Source organism: Hyla sarda, chromosome 4, assembly GCF_029499605.1.
Source record: "Hyla sarda isolate aHylSar1 chromosome 4, aHylSar1.hap1, whole genome shotgun sequence".
Lineage (NCBI taxonomy): Eukaryota > Metazoa > Chordata > Amphibia > Anura > Hylidae > Hyla > Hyla sarda.
This window is the reverse complement of record NC_079192.1, coordinates 403,609,311-403,628,733: the sequence shown is the minus strand read 5'-3', so window position 1 is coordinate 403,628,733 and position 19,423 is coordinate 403,609,311.

Genomic DNA, 19,423 nt, shown 5'->3' with positions numbered 1-19,423 from the left:
GGTTCTTAGGTCACGTGTTTACCCATAATGCCGTGTAACGGTGAGTGACAGTTGTTTTGGACCAATCCAAAATGGCCCGCCCCTGCCCATATAAGGGAGCTGTGGCCATTAATCGCTCTCTTGGGATGCTGGCATTAAACGAGGTAGGAGCTCCGCAACTTTCAAGTACGTTTATTAGGCCAAAGCCTTGCGGCAAGGGTTAACAGCGCCCTTTTATTATCCAGAACAGCAACACCCCAACTACCCTACACCCCCACAAGGCTATACCACAAAGTACGCTGCCATATATATGTATATATATATATTCATATATATATATATATATATATATATATATATATATATATATATATATATGACGTTATGTACCTTTAAATGTTGTTACCAAGTCTTGTAACCAAGGAAAGTACCAGTGATCAGGTGACTTATATGACCTTGGAAGGAGCTAGCTAGGGAGGTCTAGTTTCAGTTCAGTGCATGCTGAGGACCTGGAGACAGTGTCTGGTGTCCTGAGGAGACCCAAGGCCGACCACGCAGCCATGCTTCTACCAACAAAGTGCCCCAGAGGTGAAAGTCAAAACCTGGTAAGCTACATACAGGGTGCAGTCTGTCTAGTCAGTCCTAGCCAAGTCAGTCAAGATCAGTCTGCATAAAGTCAGCGTGGGCCTGCAGCAAATTGTCCAAAATCCACTACAAGTCCCAGCGAGCCCTAAAGTCTCTGAAGACCTTGGTCACCTCCTTGGGCCTAAGTGAGCTTTAAAAACTATTCCATCTGTCTGCCTCAGTGAAGCTGCCGTTGTTCCGTAACTTGGTGTTGGAGTCATTATTTTTGCCCTGTGCCTAGCCCAGGATCCAGCGGCCATACCTTCGGGTGGTGTTGAGGGAAAAACCAGGCCCTGGCGTCACGAACACAAGGGGCTAATGCCATCTGCCCCTAGGGTTACAACATCTGCCCTCCATCAAACCCTCACCACAAGATAGATAGGAGATAGATAGACAGAAGATAGATAGGAGATAGATAGACAGAAGAAAAATAGATAGATAGACCTTAGATAGATACAGTAGACGGATAGATAGATATTCAGTGGTTTTAAACTCGAAATAGGGTTCCAAATAGGGTTTCATGCTGTTGTTCCAATGGGGCCCATTATTGTGTTAAGGTCGGGGTCTACCGGAGAATCTTCTGGAGTCCATGTAACCCTGCTGGTGGTAATACAGCCACTTACTGTTCTATGAAGTGCGGACTGTAGATGCGTCCTTGTTATAAAGACTTATCAGAAATAAAATCAAAGCAACAAAGTACAGAAGTCTCTATCCTATTATAAGACAGGTGAAGAGAATAGACGTCTAATTTGGGGATATTTATGAGAATAGAAGAGATGTGAGATCGGAGAAGACATTTACCTTCCGCCTTCCCTAGAGAATGCTTTCAGAGTCTATCTGCTTTCGCTGACTGTAATTCCGGTCCCTCCGCCATCCATTGTTGACAATGGCCTTCAATAAGATTGTGATACATTAACTTGTCAGCTACAAGGAGGGGGAGCTAGTAAGGCAGTGCGCTTGTCAGAAGCCATCGAGAGGCCTATTCTTCAGCATTTTTCCAGGAGGCCCCATGAAATCCGTCTTGTCTAAATGATTAGACAACATCTCTTATAAGGCCAGAAAGCGGGATTGAGACTTCAACCTTCTTCTGTTGATCAAAGTCAAAGACTAACAAGATCTCTCCGGGACCTGCTGCGAACAGTCACAGACGTTTACACTCAAGACAGAACGCGTCAATTAGGTTGGATGAAATCCCGACATTCACCAGAATGGATATGTTATTTCTAGCTTCCCAGTATAGCAGGGGCATTGTGACAGCTAGTCATCAAAACAGAGAAAGTTTTGAAGATTCTCCAAAAAGTTCCATGTGATACGTTTTCAAAAAGTTCCAGATAAGCAGTACTTACATCTTAAAAAATAGTTAAATTGATGACAGAAGAATGAAAGATGGCACTCACATGTTCTCAGTGTATAAAAAGTTTATTAAAACAGCCGGGTCATAGATACAGAGATGGCCAACAAGCCGTTTCATGCTATCCTCAGCGCTTCCTCATGACCAGAGGTCATGAGGAAGCACTGAGGATAGCGAGAAACGGCTCATACCAATACTGAGATGGCTAACAGGCCGTTTCACGCTATTCTCAGCCCTTCCTCAAGACAGAACTTATTGGCGTATAACACGCACTTTTTAGGCTAAAATCTTTAGCCTAAATCTACCTGCGTGTTATACGCCGATAAGCTGCTGCAGTTCAATGATTTAAAGCAGGCACTTTAAATCAATGAACTGCAGCGGCTTTGCATGTGCAGAGACCGCCAGCGCTGCCGGCTTCTCTGCCCCTGCCTGTCCTGGGGTCTAGAGCCCTGCTGCCGGTCCTTCTCTCCCCCTGGCTATCGGCGCCGCTGCCCGTTCTCCCCCCCTGACTATCGGTGCCGGCGCCCCATTGCCGGCGTCGATAGCCAGGGGGAGAGAAGCAGCGCCGGCAAACGGGGCAGTGGCGCCGACAGACAGGGGGAGAAAAGGGGCAGCGGCACCCATTGCCGGCGCCTCTGCCCCGTTGCCTCCCCCATCCCCGGTTGCATAATTACCTGTTGCCGGGGTCGGGTCCTCGCTGCTTCAGGCCTCCGGTGTGCGTCCTCTGCGTCGTTGCTATGCGCTGCATGGCGTGGCGCAATGACGTCACTCGTCAACGACGCATGGGACACACACCGGAGGCCTGAAGTAGCGCGGATCCGACCCCGGCAACAAGTAACTATACAACCAGGGATGGGGGAGGCAACAGGGCAGCGGCGCCGGCAATGGGTGCCGCTGCCCCTTCTCTCCCCCTGGCTATCGTGCCGCTTCTTTCCCCCTGGCTATCGGCACCGGCAACGGGGCGCCGACACCGATAGTGAGGGGGAGAGAACGGGCAGCGGCGCCGATAGCCAACGGGAGAGAAGGGCCGGCAGCAGGGCTCTAGACCCCAGGAAAGGCAGGGGAGAGAAGCGGGCAGCGACGGCCTCTCTCCCCCTGCCTTTCCTGGGGGTGTATCGGGGTATACGCATGCACACACACGCACCCTCATTTTACCAAGGATATTTGGGTAAAAAACTTTTTTTTACCCAAATATCCTTGGTAAAATGAGGGTGCGTGCTATAGGCCGGTGCGTGGTACACCCCGATAAATACGGTAAGTTGGATGAAATCCCGACATTCACCAGAATGGATATGTTATTTCTATCTTCCCAGTATAGCAGGGGCATTGTGACTAGTGATGTGCAGCAGGGGCCATATTCGAATTTGCAATATTTCGCAAATATATGGGCGAATATTCGTCCTATGTTCGTGAAATTCACATATTTGCTATGTTTGTTCTCTTTTTTTTTTTTACATGCGAAAATGGAGGGATCAATGTCCACTCCTGGAAGTGCCGAAATTCGAGAATATTTGCATATTCGTTCATATTCGCTTATATTCGCATATTTAAATAAATAAATAAATAAATAAATTAAAAAGGAATATTCGTCATTACGAATATATCACTATACTTGAATATTCATAAAATCGTGAAGTGCCGATATTCGTGGTAAAAATTAGCATTTCGAATATTCGCGCTAAACGCTAATTGTGACAGCTAGTCATCAAAATAGAGAAAATTATGAAGATTTTCCAAAAATTTCCAAGTGATAAGTTTTCTAAAAGTTCAAGATAAGCAATACTTACAACTTGGCTAAGATCAAGTGTAGTCCACTGGTAGGAATGGGTGGCTGCATCAAAGAGCAGGTGTACCGGGGCGTGTCAGGGCTGGTGCCACAGAACCAGCACAATGGTTGCTCTGATGTGCTCTGTTTCCTCCAGATCTGGCCATGAGGTTGGGGTGGGGGGTGGGTGTAGAGCCGAGGTACATTTGTGCCTCGGGGAGTGGTGACCCTGAGGTGCCTAAACTCACTGGATGTATTCCCAACTGAGTAGAAGCTCTGCACCATTAACTCTTGACCTTTTGCACTCACCCTTGGTATCCCGGCCTTCTGGCTAGGATCATGGAAATTTTTATAGATCGGGCAGTATATCTGCACTCATCCACTTATTTTTTTTTTTTTGTTTGTCACTGTGCCACTTTGCGTGTTTTGTTTTGTACACAGGATTTGTCAGGATGTGGTAGCCCTTCTGGGTGTCCCTCCTGGCAGTCCAGGCGAGGTGTGTGTGTGGCCAATTGGTTCCTCACCTCCCTGCAACCCCTGGGCATCTTGGCTTCGGTCAAGATGCCATCAGTATATGGCTCCTTGGCTGATACCTTGGCTAACGCCTAGGTTGAAACCAGGTGCATTTGTCGCCCCTTAGTAGCTTCAGCAAAAAGGGGTATCGAACCTGGATCCTTGTAGGTGCCTTTTTGGCCCGGAGGTGAAAGGTAGGTTTGTTGGGGGCCTCTCTCCTGTTGGAGAAGGGCTTAGCGATAGACCGCATCCTTTGTGCACATTTTTTTTGTGTGACACGTTTGCACTTTTTCTTGCACTTTGGGTGACAGAGAGCACTTGCCTCGGCTCTTAAAAAAAAAAAAAAACTATATCTTATAAAATAGTTCAATTCACAAAAGAAGAATGGAAGATTGCACTCACTTGCTCTCAGCATATAAAGAATTTAGAAAACAGTCGTGTCACCGATACAGAGATGGCTAACAGGCTGTTTCACGCTATCCTCAGGGCTTCCTCATGACAAAAGGATAGGGTAAGATGTCTGATCACGGAAGGCCCACCGCTGCCCTCCCCCCGCAATCTCCGTGCAGCACCTGCATTCATTCCTCGTGACATCACGCCACGCCCCCTCCAATCATGTCTACGGGAGGGGGCATGTCTCCTGTCACGTCACGTCTCCAGTCCCAGAAACAAAGAGGTTTCTGAGACTGGAGCAGCAGCCCGCCATAGAATGCTGGGTGCTGCACAGAGATCACGGGGGGTCCCAGTGGTGGGCCCCTCCGCGATCAGACATATTATCCCCTATCCTTTGGATAGGGGATAAGATGTCTTTGGCCGGAATACCCCTTTAACCTGTAGGAAATATTTCTATCAGTTCACTGTTGAAATCGAGAGTGAGCCTCTTCATTTTATTTGTTATGATTGTTGCTTTTTCTCTTCCACAAGGTTTGGGTAGGAATACCGGGCACCACCAGGTACTAAGTTAGTACACATACTAATATCCATTCAGTTTGGGTTCCATAGGCCCGGTTATCAGTCATAAGTCAGCTGTGATCTCCCACAATTCAATGTATCATCCAATTTACATCTGTGAAGATAAATTTGATTAATCTTCTAATTACACAAATCTATATTGGTAGTAATTATCCCATTAGCGACGCTGAGGGCAATTATTTACATGGAAATAGCAGAATGTGAAGATTCCGAATTCATATCTTCAAAATGGAAACACTGCGGATAAATTGGAGATCATGTAATGTATTCGGAAAGTCTTCATACCCTTTTCCTTTGTTTTTGTTATTTTGCTCCTTGTGCTTAAAGGGGTACTCTCGTGGAAAACTTTTTTATTTTTATTTGTTTAAATCAACTGGTGCCAGAAAGTTAAACACATTTATAAATTACTTCGATTAAAAAATCTTAATCTTTCCAGTACTTTTTAGGGTCTGAATACTACAGAGGAAATGGTTTTCTTTTTGGAACACAGAGCTCTCTGCTGACATCATGACCAAAGTGCTCTCTGTTGACATCTCTGTCCATTTTAGGAAATGTCCAGAGCAGCATATGTTTGCTATGTGGATTTTCTCCTACTCTGGACAGTTCTTAAAATGGACAGAGATGTCAGCAGAGAGCACTGTGGTCATGATGTCAGCAGCTACAGTATTCCTCTGTAGTACTGGAAGGATTAAGATTTTTTAATAGAAGTAATTTACAAATCTGTTTAACTTTCTGGCACCAGTTGATAAAAAAAAAAAAAAGTGTTCCACGGGAGTACCCCTTTAACTCAGTATCCCATCATTCTGTGCTCAGTCCCCCAAGTGAAAACAGAATGGTAGAATTTTTTTCTAGTTCATTGGAAAAGAAAAACTAAAATATTGCAATGACATAAGTATTCAGAACCTTTACCCAGTACTTAGTATAAAGGGGTACTCCAATGGAAAACATTTTTATTTTAAATCAACTGGTGCCAGAAAGTAAAACAGATTTGTAAATTACTTCTACTAAAAAAAAAATCTTAATCCTTCCAGTACTTATCAGTTGCTGTATGATCCACAGGAAGTTCTGTTCTTTTTGAATTTCCTTTCTGCCTGACCACAGTGCTCTCTGCTGACACCTCTGTCCATTTTAGGAGCACTGTGGTCAGGCAGAAAGGAAATTCAAAAAGAAAAGAGCTTCCTCTGGATCATACAGCAGCTGAAAAGTACTGGAAGGATTAAGATTTTTTAATAGAAGTAATTTACAAATCTGTTTAACTGGCACTAGTTGATTTTAAAAAAATGTTTTCCACCGGAGTTTTAAGCCTCTTTGGCAATGATTACAGCCTCCTGTCTTCTTGATGCCATGACACACACATGTCAAAAGTTTTGATCTGTTGAAATCTCCCTGCTGTGACCCCCCACCAATCTCTAGATATAGCCAGGAGAAGTGTATGGCTATGTACGTCACTCACCGGTTCTCTGACCAATCTGACTCTTTTTAAGTCCATGGATTCTTTCGCCTGCAATGTCAGATCAAGTAGAGAGCAGGATAGTGAAGCACACAGCCATGTGCTTCACCCACCTATATCTAGGGTTTAATAGGGGCCTCAGCACTGAAATTACAACCAATGAAAACTTTTGACATGTCTGTGTGCGTGATTCACCACCAACAGGAAGTTGTGTAGCCCTTTCATTGTCAGTGTGGTGTTGTCTCAGCAGCTCCTCTCTCCCAAGACAACTCATCATCCTCTGTTGTCTGACATCGCCACCTCTGACCAGCCCCCTTCAGCCACATATATACATATATACAGTCATATATACATATACATCTTTATCGGAACATTTAGGGATAATGAAGTGGGTCTACAGTACACTGTCTTGTGCCGAACAATGCCACAGGCAGAGGAGCAGACAGGGAATGAATAGCATGTGCTGCAACCTTATTCTACTGTGAAACTAGATGTTCTGCAGCAGCTCTGGTTGGAGAACTGGTGGCAGTAGTGTTGTGAGAGGGGATTAGGCAGGGTGGAGTGCTGTAATGAAGAGCTAAGGAAAAGCAATGCATTGTGTGAATTGTAGTACTGTACTAGGAAGCACTGCCAAGAGGTAAAGAACTAAAACTCCCCAAGCAAATGGATTTTTGGTGGTTTCAGAACTGGGGCAAACAGGTACGCAATGCTATATGCTTCTGTAGCATTTTTTCTTACCTGACATCGGAGTACCCCTTTATGGTAAACCATTCACTACGAGACTACACAGTTTTTCCCTGTAGGTTCCGCCTGTCATTCAGGAGACCTGTCCGCTGCTGATGGCTTGATACATTACACAGCACGTCACAAGAGAAAGCCTCCTATTCAGACCAATTTTTGTGTCTCAAAATCGATTCCCTCCCACAGCTCCAAGGCAGGTGCAGAAGCAGAAATAATGCGGTTTGTGTTAAAGAATACAGGGATCCTTCTCCGACTCGCATTCTCCTACCTCAGCTGGAGGCCCTGGATGCTGTAATTACTCGCCATGTCTTCACATAGAACTTTCCTTTAAATAGATCTAAGAACACATTACCCATGAAACCCACAGGCTGAGAATACAGCGTGCGCAGCAAAGCCCCCAAAACACCTTCGTGCGCACAATAAGTATAACAATTACCTGAAATTAACAAGAACGTGTAAATTCTTTTTAAGTACAAACGTCTGGCCTGATAGTCGGAGGAGACTTAGAGGGACTGTGCCCGGTCCCAAAGAGCAGGGCTTCCTGATTTTATTTCAATATGAAGGAAATAACCCTTCAGCCAATCAGTGGCCGAGGTGGGTCACCACTATATCCAGTGATTGGACGAATTAGAGCTTCCTGTGCCACCTTGGGTAACCGAAATATTCTTGAATGCCGAAACAAAAGTAGGCACTCAGCAGGAATCGGGTAATGTTAGGGTTGGGGGGGGGGGGTGTTATTACTATTATTATTATTAATAATAATAATATGGTGTTTTTTTTACAGCACCCTTGGTTCAGGGGCATTGTACATATTGTAAGTGATTTATTATGCAAATCAATTGGCACAGAAGAAAATGCGAGCAGCACTACTGTGTGTAAATTACTGGAGATCAAACCCCACAAAATGTAATCACCTATCCACAGGATAGGGGTTACATTTTAGATCACTGGGGATCTGACCGCTTGAACCTCCCACGATCTCCTGTACTGGGCCCCGGCTCTCCTTGCTGCTGCTTCGTGCTTCGAGATATATAGAGGGCGGGGGGGGGGGGGGGTGTTGGCCGCCTCTACCTGCAGGGGTTGACAAATTCTGTACCCAGGGAGAGCAAGGACCCCATACAGGAGATCACGGGGGTCCCATCGGTCGGACCCCCTGTGATCTAAAACTTATCCCCCTTCCTGAGGATAGGGTTGAAGTTTTTATGTGTGATATTTCTCTTTTAGAAATAAGGCAGAGCAACAAAAACACATGGGGTAGTGCTCACATGTGAATACAGTCTAATAGATTCCACAATGAAAACATAGTAGAAGTAGAAAAAAACATGGGCACTCACTGCTAAAACATAGTATTTATTCTTCCATATTAAAAAGCGCTCATAGACAGGGAGACAGAGTTGACTCCGGCAGCAAGCTGCCGGAGTCATCTCTGTTTCCCTGTCTATGAGCGCTTTTTAATAAGGAAGAATAAATACTACGATTTACCGGTGAGTGCCCATTTTTTTTTCTACTTCTGCTATGCTTTATCCTTTCAGGACCGGGCCATTTTTTCCCCCCTCCTCGCCTTCTAATAGACATAACTCTATTTAATTTAATTTTTTCATCTAAAGACCAGTATGAGGGCTTGTTTTTTGCATTACAAATTGAACTTTGCAATGACATCTCTCATTTTACCTCCAAATGTACAGTCAAACAAACAAAAAATAATTTATTGGGCAAAATTGAAACCCCCAACATTGTGCAACTTTTTGGGCCTTCCGTTTCTACCCACTGCGCCTTTTGGTAAAAAATGACGCTTTATCTTTATTCTGTAGGTCCATACGATTAAAATGATACAGGTTTTGTTTTATTTTACTACTTTTAAAAAAATTCTAACTTTTTGCACGGAAATTAGTATGCTTAAAATTGTCCACTTCTGAACCCTATAACTTTTTCATTTTTCCACATATAGGGATGTGTGAGGGATGTGTTTCCATCCTGATCTGTAGTTTTTATTGGGACAAATTTTTTTTTTGATGGCACCTTTTTGATAGTTTTTTTCTAGTATAGGAAGTGACCAAAAATGCGGATTTGTGGACTTTGGCATTTTTTTTTACGCTGGTGCCTTTGACTGTGCAGCTTAATTAACATTATATTTTAATAGTTCAGACATTTAGGCACGCGGCAATATCACACATGTTTATGTTTTCTATGTTTTTTTACATTTTTTATTTGAAAAATTGGAAAAGGGGAGATTTAAACTTTTATTAGAAAGGGGTTAATGCATATTATTACTTTTTGTACACTTTTTTTTTAAATGGGCACACTCTTTTTGCTATTGCACTCCTTATGGTAAATAAAAAATATTTCTAATTTACTTTGTTTTTAAAAAATATGACGTTTTCTATGTTATTTGTGCTTAAAAAAGCTCACATTTCCCCCCATCTTATACACAGACTTAGGACCGAAGCCCAAACACAGGAGGTGCAGCCTGGAGTGCTGAGGGCGGTGTGTCCACTCACACTTAACTGCCATATGCTGTTGGTTGAACCCCCCCCCCCCCCCTTCAGTACTCCTCCAGGCTGCACTTCCTGTGCTTGGGCTTTGGTCCAAAGTCTGTGTATGAGATGGGGGGAAATGTGCTCTTGAGCTTTTTTTTTTTTTTTAGCTCAAATAAAACATAGAAAACTTCTTTTTTTTTTTAAACAAAGTATATTAGAGATATTTTTTATTTACCATAAGGAGTGCAATAGCAAAAAAAATTTTAATGAGAGTAACCCTTTAATTCTCCATAGGGGAGTATAACTGTCACGATGCCGGCTGGCAGGAGGTGGATCCTCTGTGCCAGAGAGGGATTGGCGTGGACCGTGCTAGTGGACCGGTTCTAAGTCACTACTGGTATTCACCAGAGCCCGCCGCAAAGCGGGATGGTCTTGCTGCGGCGGTAGTGACCAGGTCGTATCCACTAGCAACGGCTCAACCTCTCTGACTGCTGAAGATAGGCGCGGTACAAGGGAGTAGACAGAAGCAAGGTCGGACGTAGCAGAAGGTCGGGGCAGGCAGCAAGGATCGTAGTCAGGGGCAACGGCAGGAGGTCTGGAACACAGGCTAGGAACACACAAGGGAACGCTTTCACTGGCACAATGGCAACAAGATCCGGCGAGGGAGTGCAGGGGAAGTGAGGTATACATAGGGAGTGCACAGGTGAACACACTGATTAGAACCACTGCGCCAATCAGCGGCGCAGTGGCCCTTTAAATCGCAGAGACCCGGCGCGCGCGCGCCCTAGGGAGCGGGGCCGCGCGCGCCGGGACAGGACCGACGGAGAGCGAGTCAGGTACGGGAGCCGGGGTGCGCATCGCGAGCGGGCGCCACCCGCATCGCGAATCGCAACCCGGCTGGAGGCGGTATCGCAGCGCACCCGGTCAGTGGATCTGACCGGGGCGCTGCGGGAGCGAGAGTGTAGCGAGCGCTCCGGGGAGGAGCGGGGACTTGGAGCGCTCGGCGTAACAATAACATGCAATCTTTAGATTGCATGCACCAATTAATGCTTCTCTGTAGGAGAGCATTGATCAGTGTTATCAGTGCTCAATTGCTCCAGTCCCCAAGGCACCCAGGAGCTTTAGACCACCAATCGGATGGCAAGGAGGCTTTCACAGCGGCAGTCCTGATCAGCCCACAGAGTTAGCAGGACAAGGGATTTACCGCTTTAAGATGCCGCGATCAACTTTAAAGCACGGGAGAAATCTTGAATGAAGGGATTGGCAGAGGAGTAGCAGGGGGAGAGGTGGATTGTTTGGGCAGTAGAGTTGAAGATGGATCTGAGGGGAACAAGAGTGTAATAACATCCTTGGTCCGGTATAGCTAAGGGTTAAAGAGGTTTGTCCCATGACACACACTTTTGGTCAATATATGAGCATCATAAAGGGGTCCCCTTTTACAGTGGTCTCCAACTCCATCTGTCCTGACCCCTCTATCGCCAGGAAGAAGGAAGTATTCAGTGTTAAAATTCATGCCCAATCCTTCACTTCCCCAATATTGTTTGTTAAAAAAAGGTCAGGATTCCCCAATATATATATATATATATATATAATCTGTGGCCGGCCACTTGGCTCAGCCACTTCTCATAAGCGGTGGTCAGAGTAGAAGACTTATGATGTTGGATGATCACTTATATTTGTAGCCATGTTGGATATCACTTTGCTTTCCCAAAAACATATTTAAGTAGTAAAGGAATAACCTGAATTTTAACAATTTAAGAGAACGACTCAAGGATTTCAGCTAATTGGGTTTAGGAATTTTCTTTAATACATTTTATATTTGTAATTGCAGCAACAGTGGATCCTCCTCTTGGATTTTATGGACTGTAATGTTGGCCGTTGTGATCGTATCATCTGGGTCCATGAATAAATTGTGGAATTTCCACGGTAAAATAGTCTGTCCATAAAACAAATAAAAAGTCATCTTATTTATGTCACTCCGAAGTCCCCTTGCCAAGTCGTCTACTGGAGCCTATCCCCTGCCTATTACACAGCCCACAGATGTGACCAGCCTTTGTTATTCGCAGATGGGTTCTCGGACTCTCTTTTTGTTTTCAATTCCATTGCTTTAAATAGATTTTCTGTGTAATCTGGCTAATGCCTCGGTCAGTCGGTCGCCAAGCAGCTTTCGCCCCCTTCTCTGCCATCTCCACAATGTCAGTCAAGATCTCTACGGCTGAGGTAATTGTAGGAGACTGGTAACTAGGGACACCTTGCCCAACAACTATAGCCTTTTACTAGGGATGCACCATCTCGGTCGTCAAAACTTATTGGCCGAAAATGCCCCTTTCAGCATTTTCAGCTGAGTGAATTTTTCGCCGATAATTTCAGGGGGCGTGGCTTAATTCCTCACCAACTCATGACATACCGGTCGCATGAGCGGACATGCCTGCGTCATAAACGGGAGATGCCTGCTGCTATCAGCAGCTGAAATCTGCCTGTAATGACGGACATCGGAGATTGCTCCCATGTCCTACATCAACCATACCCGGCAGCCCCCTGCTAATTCTTGTAGGTGGGGGCTGCCGCTAATAGCCAACATGCGGATATAAAAAGTATGATAAAATTATGAATATAAACATATTTGGTATCGTGCGTAATTGTCCCAACTATTAAATTATTATGTTTCACATCCTGCACTGTGAATGGCGTAGACGCAAAGAAAATTCCAAATACAAAAATTGCTAATTTTGGTCACATGCAACATATTACAAAACACACTGAGACGGTGTAACAGCTGTGCCGAAACTTAAATGGAATGGACTAAACAAGGCATAGAGTCCAATTCTACACTAAAAACATCCTCATGAAGGCCTCTATGAATGTTTTTTTCCTCACTGGCTGACATAGGAAATCATACGGATAATATTTTCTGCGAAACGTTCAAATGAGCTTTTCTACAGAAGCAAGAACACTCTCTCTAATGCCACCTATAGGTAACTACCCTGTATTACACAGCCTGACCAGGCACGGTATGAGTGCTGCTCTTCTAGATTAGCGCTTGTTTACGGAGACTATTACATGGCTCTGTATCATGTGGGCAGGGCCACATGACCCATCACTAGATCATATTTGTGTGGCCCTTTACTCCTGACATTCATCAGCCACATATGCTCTATTACACAAGGCAATGTGCGGCCGATGAATCATGATAAGCTGAGGTAATATGGCCCTAAGCCAATATTTAACCCATCAAAGAACCTTTGAAGACACTTTGCACACAGTTTCTCAATGAATGTTGTCTGTAGAATCCTCTATGCTAACTGGAAGGATATGCAAAGAGTAACAATACCCCAAGAGCTACATCCAAGGTTTCTCACCCAACCAACTAGTTCTCTATTCTGTACTGACAATGGACAAGAACTCTTAAGCAGGCCTTTACAGATGGGTGATTTTTTCTTTTGGAGGAGATTCTGGCCGGGCTAAAGATCTAGTTCTGTTTTAAGGATCTTTAATGCGTTGGACTTGACTTAAAGAGTAGCTTCCTATAGATTGCTTTAGCAAAACAGTTTTCTTCTTTCTTAAGTAGAACTAATTTGAACCTTTACCAAGATATGGGCTTACCCAGTTGGATCCCATGTTCTTACCCAGTTGGATCCAATTTTCTTACCCAGTTGGATCCCATGGTCTTACTTAGTTTGATCCCATGTTTTACCCAGTTTGATCCCATGGTCTTACCCAGTTGCATCCCATCGTCTTACTTAGTTGGATCTCATGTGGATCCCATGGTCTTACTCAGTTGGATCCCATGATTTACCAAGTTGGATCCCATGGTCTTACCCAGTGTGATCCCATGTTCTTACCCAGTTGGATCCCATGGTCTTACTTAGTTTGATCCCATGTTTTACCCAGTTTGATCTCATGGTCTTACCCAGTTGGATCCCATGGTCTTACTTAATTGGATCTCATGTGGATCCCATGGTCTTACTCAGTTGGATCCCATGTTTTACCCAGTTGGATCCCATGGTCTTACTCAGTTGGATCTCATGGTCCTACTCAGTTGATCCCACGGTCTTACTCAGTTGGATCTCACGGTCTTACTCAGTTGGATCTCGTGGTCTTACTCAGTTGAATCCCATGTTTTACCCAGTTTGATCCTATGGTCTTACTCAGTTGGTTCCCATGGTCTTACCCTATTGGATCCCCTGGTCTTACCAAGTTGGATGCCAAGGTCATGATCCATGGTCAGGTTACTGATTGGAAGAAACAAGATATAGAGTGGATGGTTGGGTCAGCATAGCTAAAGGTCAACAACAAGAAGAATGTGGGAACTGAGAAGATCTCCCTGAAAAGGGCAAGTCATAATTGGAAAATGGAACCAAGTTTGATAACAGGGCATAGACAAAGGCATATATAACATAGGGACAAACCATTCTACTTGGTCTGCTACATGGCCCTTGGAGAGAGGAGGACCAGAGTTGGTTGTTCCCATTCCTTCTACTGTAGGGAATAGTGCAGGACCACTCTCCCCATTCTGATGTTTGCTAGGGGGCTTTTATTCACACCACGTGGATCTGATGTGTAGTCGGCCCATAGTTGGTTCATGTCCAGGAGTTTGTAGTCAGGCAAAGTTTGGAGGGGGAAGGCCATAACAATATGGTGCTTGACATGATGTCATTACATAGCAACCAGATACACCCTAGAATAGAGCTTGGAAGACTACCAATCGGGGGCCACAGTGGAGTACTGGAGAGGTGATTTGCTGACTAGTGACTAGTGCTGACAAAAAGTATAGATATTGCCATAGCAACCATTCAGAATGTTGCTATTCTTTTTACTGTGAAGTCACTATGAGCAACAGCCCCATTATTTGTGTTGGAATTTACACACGAGACCCTATGTGTTCTATGGAGTTAACAGTCTGTATTATATTAGCTTTGTTGAGCAGAATATATGCCGATTATGGTGAAACATTGACAGACTAAGCTCTGGGGAGATCCCAGTTGTGAGGGAATAATGTATGAGGTTCTGAATGCCTCCTGACATCTTATACTTAGACTTAATGCCACATCCGAGACGCAGCCATGCCAACCAGATGTGTCCCCGCAATCTATCACATAAGTCACAACTGACTGACGGCATCTCGCCATCCTGACAAGGGCGACACATATATATTTTAATATACTCCCTGTAAGCCTGGTATTGGCGGAAAAACTTGACTTATTGGATGTCGTGAGGATTCAAAGAGAATGAAGAGGCCTCATTTATAGTGAGGAGTACAGACCTCTCCATGACACAATCCCCTCATACATCAGCCTGTCATCCTATAATCTCCTCCTTATAAATAGGACACGGAAGTTTGGGAAGAAAGTTTTCAGGGATTTGTATGCTGGAGGTGAAGGAATGGGCTGTCTATCTGCCAAAAATAATACCGGCTTAAAGTAATGTTATCTTAGAAGTCAAGTGGATCCTTTATTACAGAGACTAGGGTGTTTGTAGGAATTATATAGCATGGATAGATAGATGGATAGATGGATAGATAGATAGATAGATAGATAGATGGATAGATGGATGGATAGATATGAGATAGATAGATGGATGGATGGATAGATATGAGATAGATAGATGGATGGATGGATAGATATGAGATAGATAGATATGAGAAAGATAGATGTGAGATAGATAGATATGAGAGATAGATAGATAGATAGATAGATATGAGATAGATAGATATGAGATAGATATGAGAGATAGATAGATATGAGATAGATAGATAGATACCCCCCCTCCTTTTTTTTCATTACCTGTTATTAATATCTATTGTCAAGTATATGTTGTGATACATACTAATATCAAGATTTTAATTACATTTTCTTTATTTTGCAGATATTGATAAGGAAGCGAAGACATAGGCTACCTACATGCGTCTATGCTGAGACCCATCCACCCGTGATCTGGACCTTCACATGCGGTGACAAGTACCTTGCGGTGAGTGCACATACACTTTCTTTTGTGTGTCTTCCGTTATGTGGTCTGAAGAGCGTTCACTCTCTCTCTCTGACACATTTTCCAACGTCTGTGACTGGGGTCTGTGTATCTCAGATTCTTGCCCTCCCGGCACGTGATGTGCACGTGGGGAGGACATTCAGAGTTAGTTCCTCCCCCCCATATTACCATATATTTCATCTGCTACGCTAGCCGAGAACTCTCTGCCCTCAATTATCATGGCCGCCACCGAAATGTTGTGCCGCACTGCGCATGTGCGCTGATTACTGAAGACCAGTCTCCATTGATGAGTGGTTGTGCTGCTTCCTTCTTCTCTTTTGTCTAGATAGATACATATGAGATAGATAGATAGATAGATATGAGATAGATAGATACATATGAGATAGATAGATAGATAGATAGATATGAGATAGATATGAGATAGATAGATAAATATGAGATAGATAGATATGAGATAGATAGATAGATATGAGATAGATAGATAGATGGATATGAGATAGATAGATATGAGATAGATAGATATGAGATAGATAGATATGAGATAGATAGATATGAGATAGATAGATATGAGATAGATAGATATGAGGTAGATATGAGATTGATAGATAGATATGAAGTAGATAGATCGATAGATAGATATTATATAGATAGGTAGATATGAAATAGATAGATAGATAGATATGAGATAGATAGATATGAGATAGATAGATATGAGGTAGATAGATATGAGGTAGATAGATAGATATGAGAGAGATAGATAGATATTAGATATATAGATAGATAGATATGAGATAGATATGAGATAGATAGATAGATATGAGATAGATAGATAGATAGATAGATAGATATGAGGTAGATAAATAGATATGAGATAGATATGAGATAGATAGATAAATATGAGATAGATAGAAAGATAGATAGATATGAGGTAGATAGATAGATATGAGGTAGATAAATAGATATGAGATAGATATGAGATAGATAGATATGAAATAGATAGATAGATAGATATGAGGTAGATAAATAGATATGAGATAGATAGATATGAGATAGATAGATATGAGATAGATAGATAGATATGAGATAGATATGTGGTGAGGGTGTTGGTAGGCCAGATGTTATTAACCCTTTGTGTTTGTGATGCCAGGGCGTGGTTATCCTCTACACCACCCGAGATATAGCCGATGATTCCTGGGCCAGGCGTGTGGCAAATAATCACTCCGATGCAAGGTTACGGAACAACAGTTTTTTACTGAGGCAGACAAGGTATTAATGTCTTTACAGCTCAGTTGAGGCCTAAGGAGATGCACGGTGAACTTTAGGAAGCTTACCGGCTTGCTGGGACTTGGACTGACTTAAGCAACCCTCGCTGACTTTAGTAAATGACACTTGACTATCTTGACTAGACTTCTCCCATGTGTTTGCGCTTACCGCCAGGCTTTGACTTTCACCTGCAGGGGTTGACTTGCAGTAGTTGCGGGGCTGCATAACTAGGCCTTGGACCTCCCTTGGGAACACCAGGCAAAACTGCTTAGGTCCTCACACAAGCTATACCTCAGCTACAACTCCAGAGCTCAAGAGAGCGAGATGAACCCGGACTTCCCTATATAAGGGGAACAGTTTAGAGAGATCCCATTGGTCACCAATAAGCCACCACTTTTACCTTGCATACCTCCCCTTATAATAATTATCTAACACATTACATAATAAAACATTACATAACATTACATTAATTCATACACAACCTAAGATGGTAGAGAGAGTTCTCAGGAATGTGGGACATTTACTGAGTCTGCCCGATAGGACTGGCAGGGGTACGGAAGGGCACCTTACTGTACTGGGCCACCACAGATAGATAGATAGATAGATAGATATGAGATAGATAGGTAGATAGTAGATAGATAGAAATGAGGTAGGTAGATAGATAACTATACAGGTAAGGTTTAGTATTTAACCTTTAAGATGTATACTATTTCTGGTGGTTTAGAACACGGTTTCCGGTGTGCCTCCAGCTGTTGCCTGACAGGGTTTTACAACAGCTGGAGGCACACTGGTTGAAAAAAAAAACTGATTTAGGACATACAGGTGTCGGTGGTGAGGAAAGTGTCTCTCTTGCTTTACTTCCGAGAAACATGGAGTGAACTGACAGAAGTATAATCATTTTTTTTTTTTAAGTGATTTTTTTTTTTAAATAAATAAGCAAAAGCAGAGAATTATTTAAAAAACACACAAAAAAAGCATAATAAATAATTATCTATTGTGCTCAGTTTAATATGTATTTTCATATTGTTTACCGACCGATTTCATTCTACATTAATCCCGGATCTTATCACCTCCTCGGTTTAGCCTGGGAACAATTATCATTTTTTTTTAGATAACTTTAATTTGCTTTTATTCATTTGTAATATTAATAAGGTCGGCGGCAACATTGTGAACCCGCAGCACATCGCGGCCCCCACAATCCCTTATACAGAGAGGCGGATAATGAGAGGTTTAGGATTCATATCCCCTTCACGTGGCTGATAAGCCGGACTCGCCACGACCTAAGGTTATAATTAAATCTCACCGCGTGGTCCTTGGCGAATGATCTTCAAATAGGTCGTACGGGATTCTTACCAGGAAGAAGATATGGAATGAGAAATTAATTGTCTAACGATAAAATGTCAATTACCGTATTTTTCGCCCTATAGGACGCACCGGCGTATAAGACGCACCCAATCATGCTTACGTTTTTGTGACATATCTAATGTTTTCATACCTCGTCCAAGGCATTGAACTTTTTCACTCTTTTCGGCAGCAGAGAGATCCTTTTTCTTCCCCATATTGCTTGAAAATGGTGCTCTGCTTAATAATGTGGAACACCCACCTTTAGTAGTTTTTCCTTAAAGGGGTACTCCGGCCCCAAAGGATAGGGGATAAGATGTCTGACCCCACAATCTAGCATGCAGCACCCACCTGTAAGCACTGCAGGAAGCGCCGTCACGCCCCCTCCCATAGACTTGCATTGAGGGGGCGGGGCGTGAAATCACACAGGGGCGGAGTCGTGACGTCACGATACTCTGTCCCAGTGGTCGGGAGGCATAACACTAAGAGCCTCCAGCGCTTCCTGCAGTGCTTACAGGTGTGTGCTGCATGCACGCAGGACCCCAGCAATCAGACATCTTATCCCCTATCCTTTGGATAGGGGATAAGATGTCTTGGGGCCGGAGTACCCCTTTAAATTGGGCTCACCTGGAAATCTAATTATCACAGGTGTCCAGGATGTGTGCGATCCATGAGTTAAACAGAAAAACTAATATTTAATCTTTGTGACACTTAAATATCATTTGCATAATAATTTGGAACAGGGTGTATATTATCACTTTTAGTAAATGGGGATACATTTTTTTTTTTTTTTGTGATTTGTACAGGGAAAATCCTTACAGAATCAGGGACTCCTGTCAAAAAACAGAATTCCCTGCTTTTATACCCTAAACTTCTTCCACCAATCCACTTTGTGTGCACAACTGTGTAGAGAATACTGTCTGGAAAATCACTGCTAATACAACTTTAGCTGTTCTCTGTGA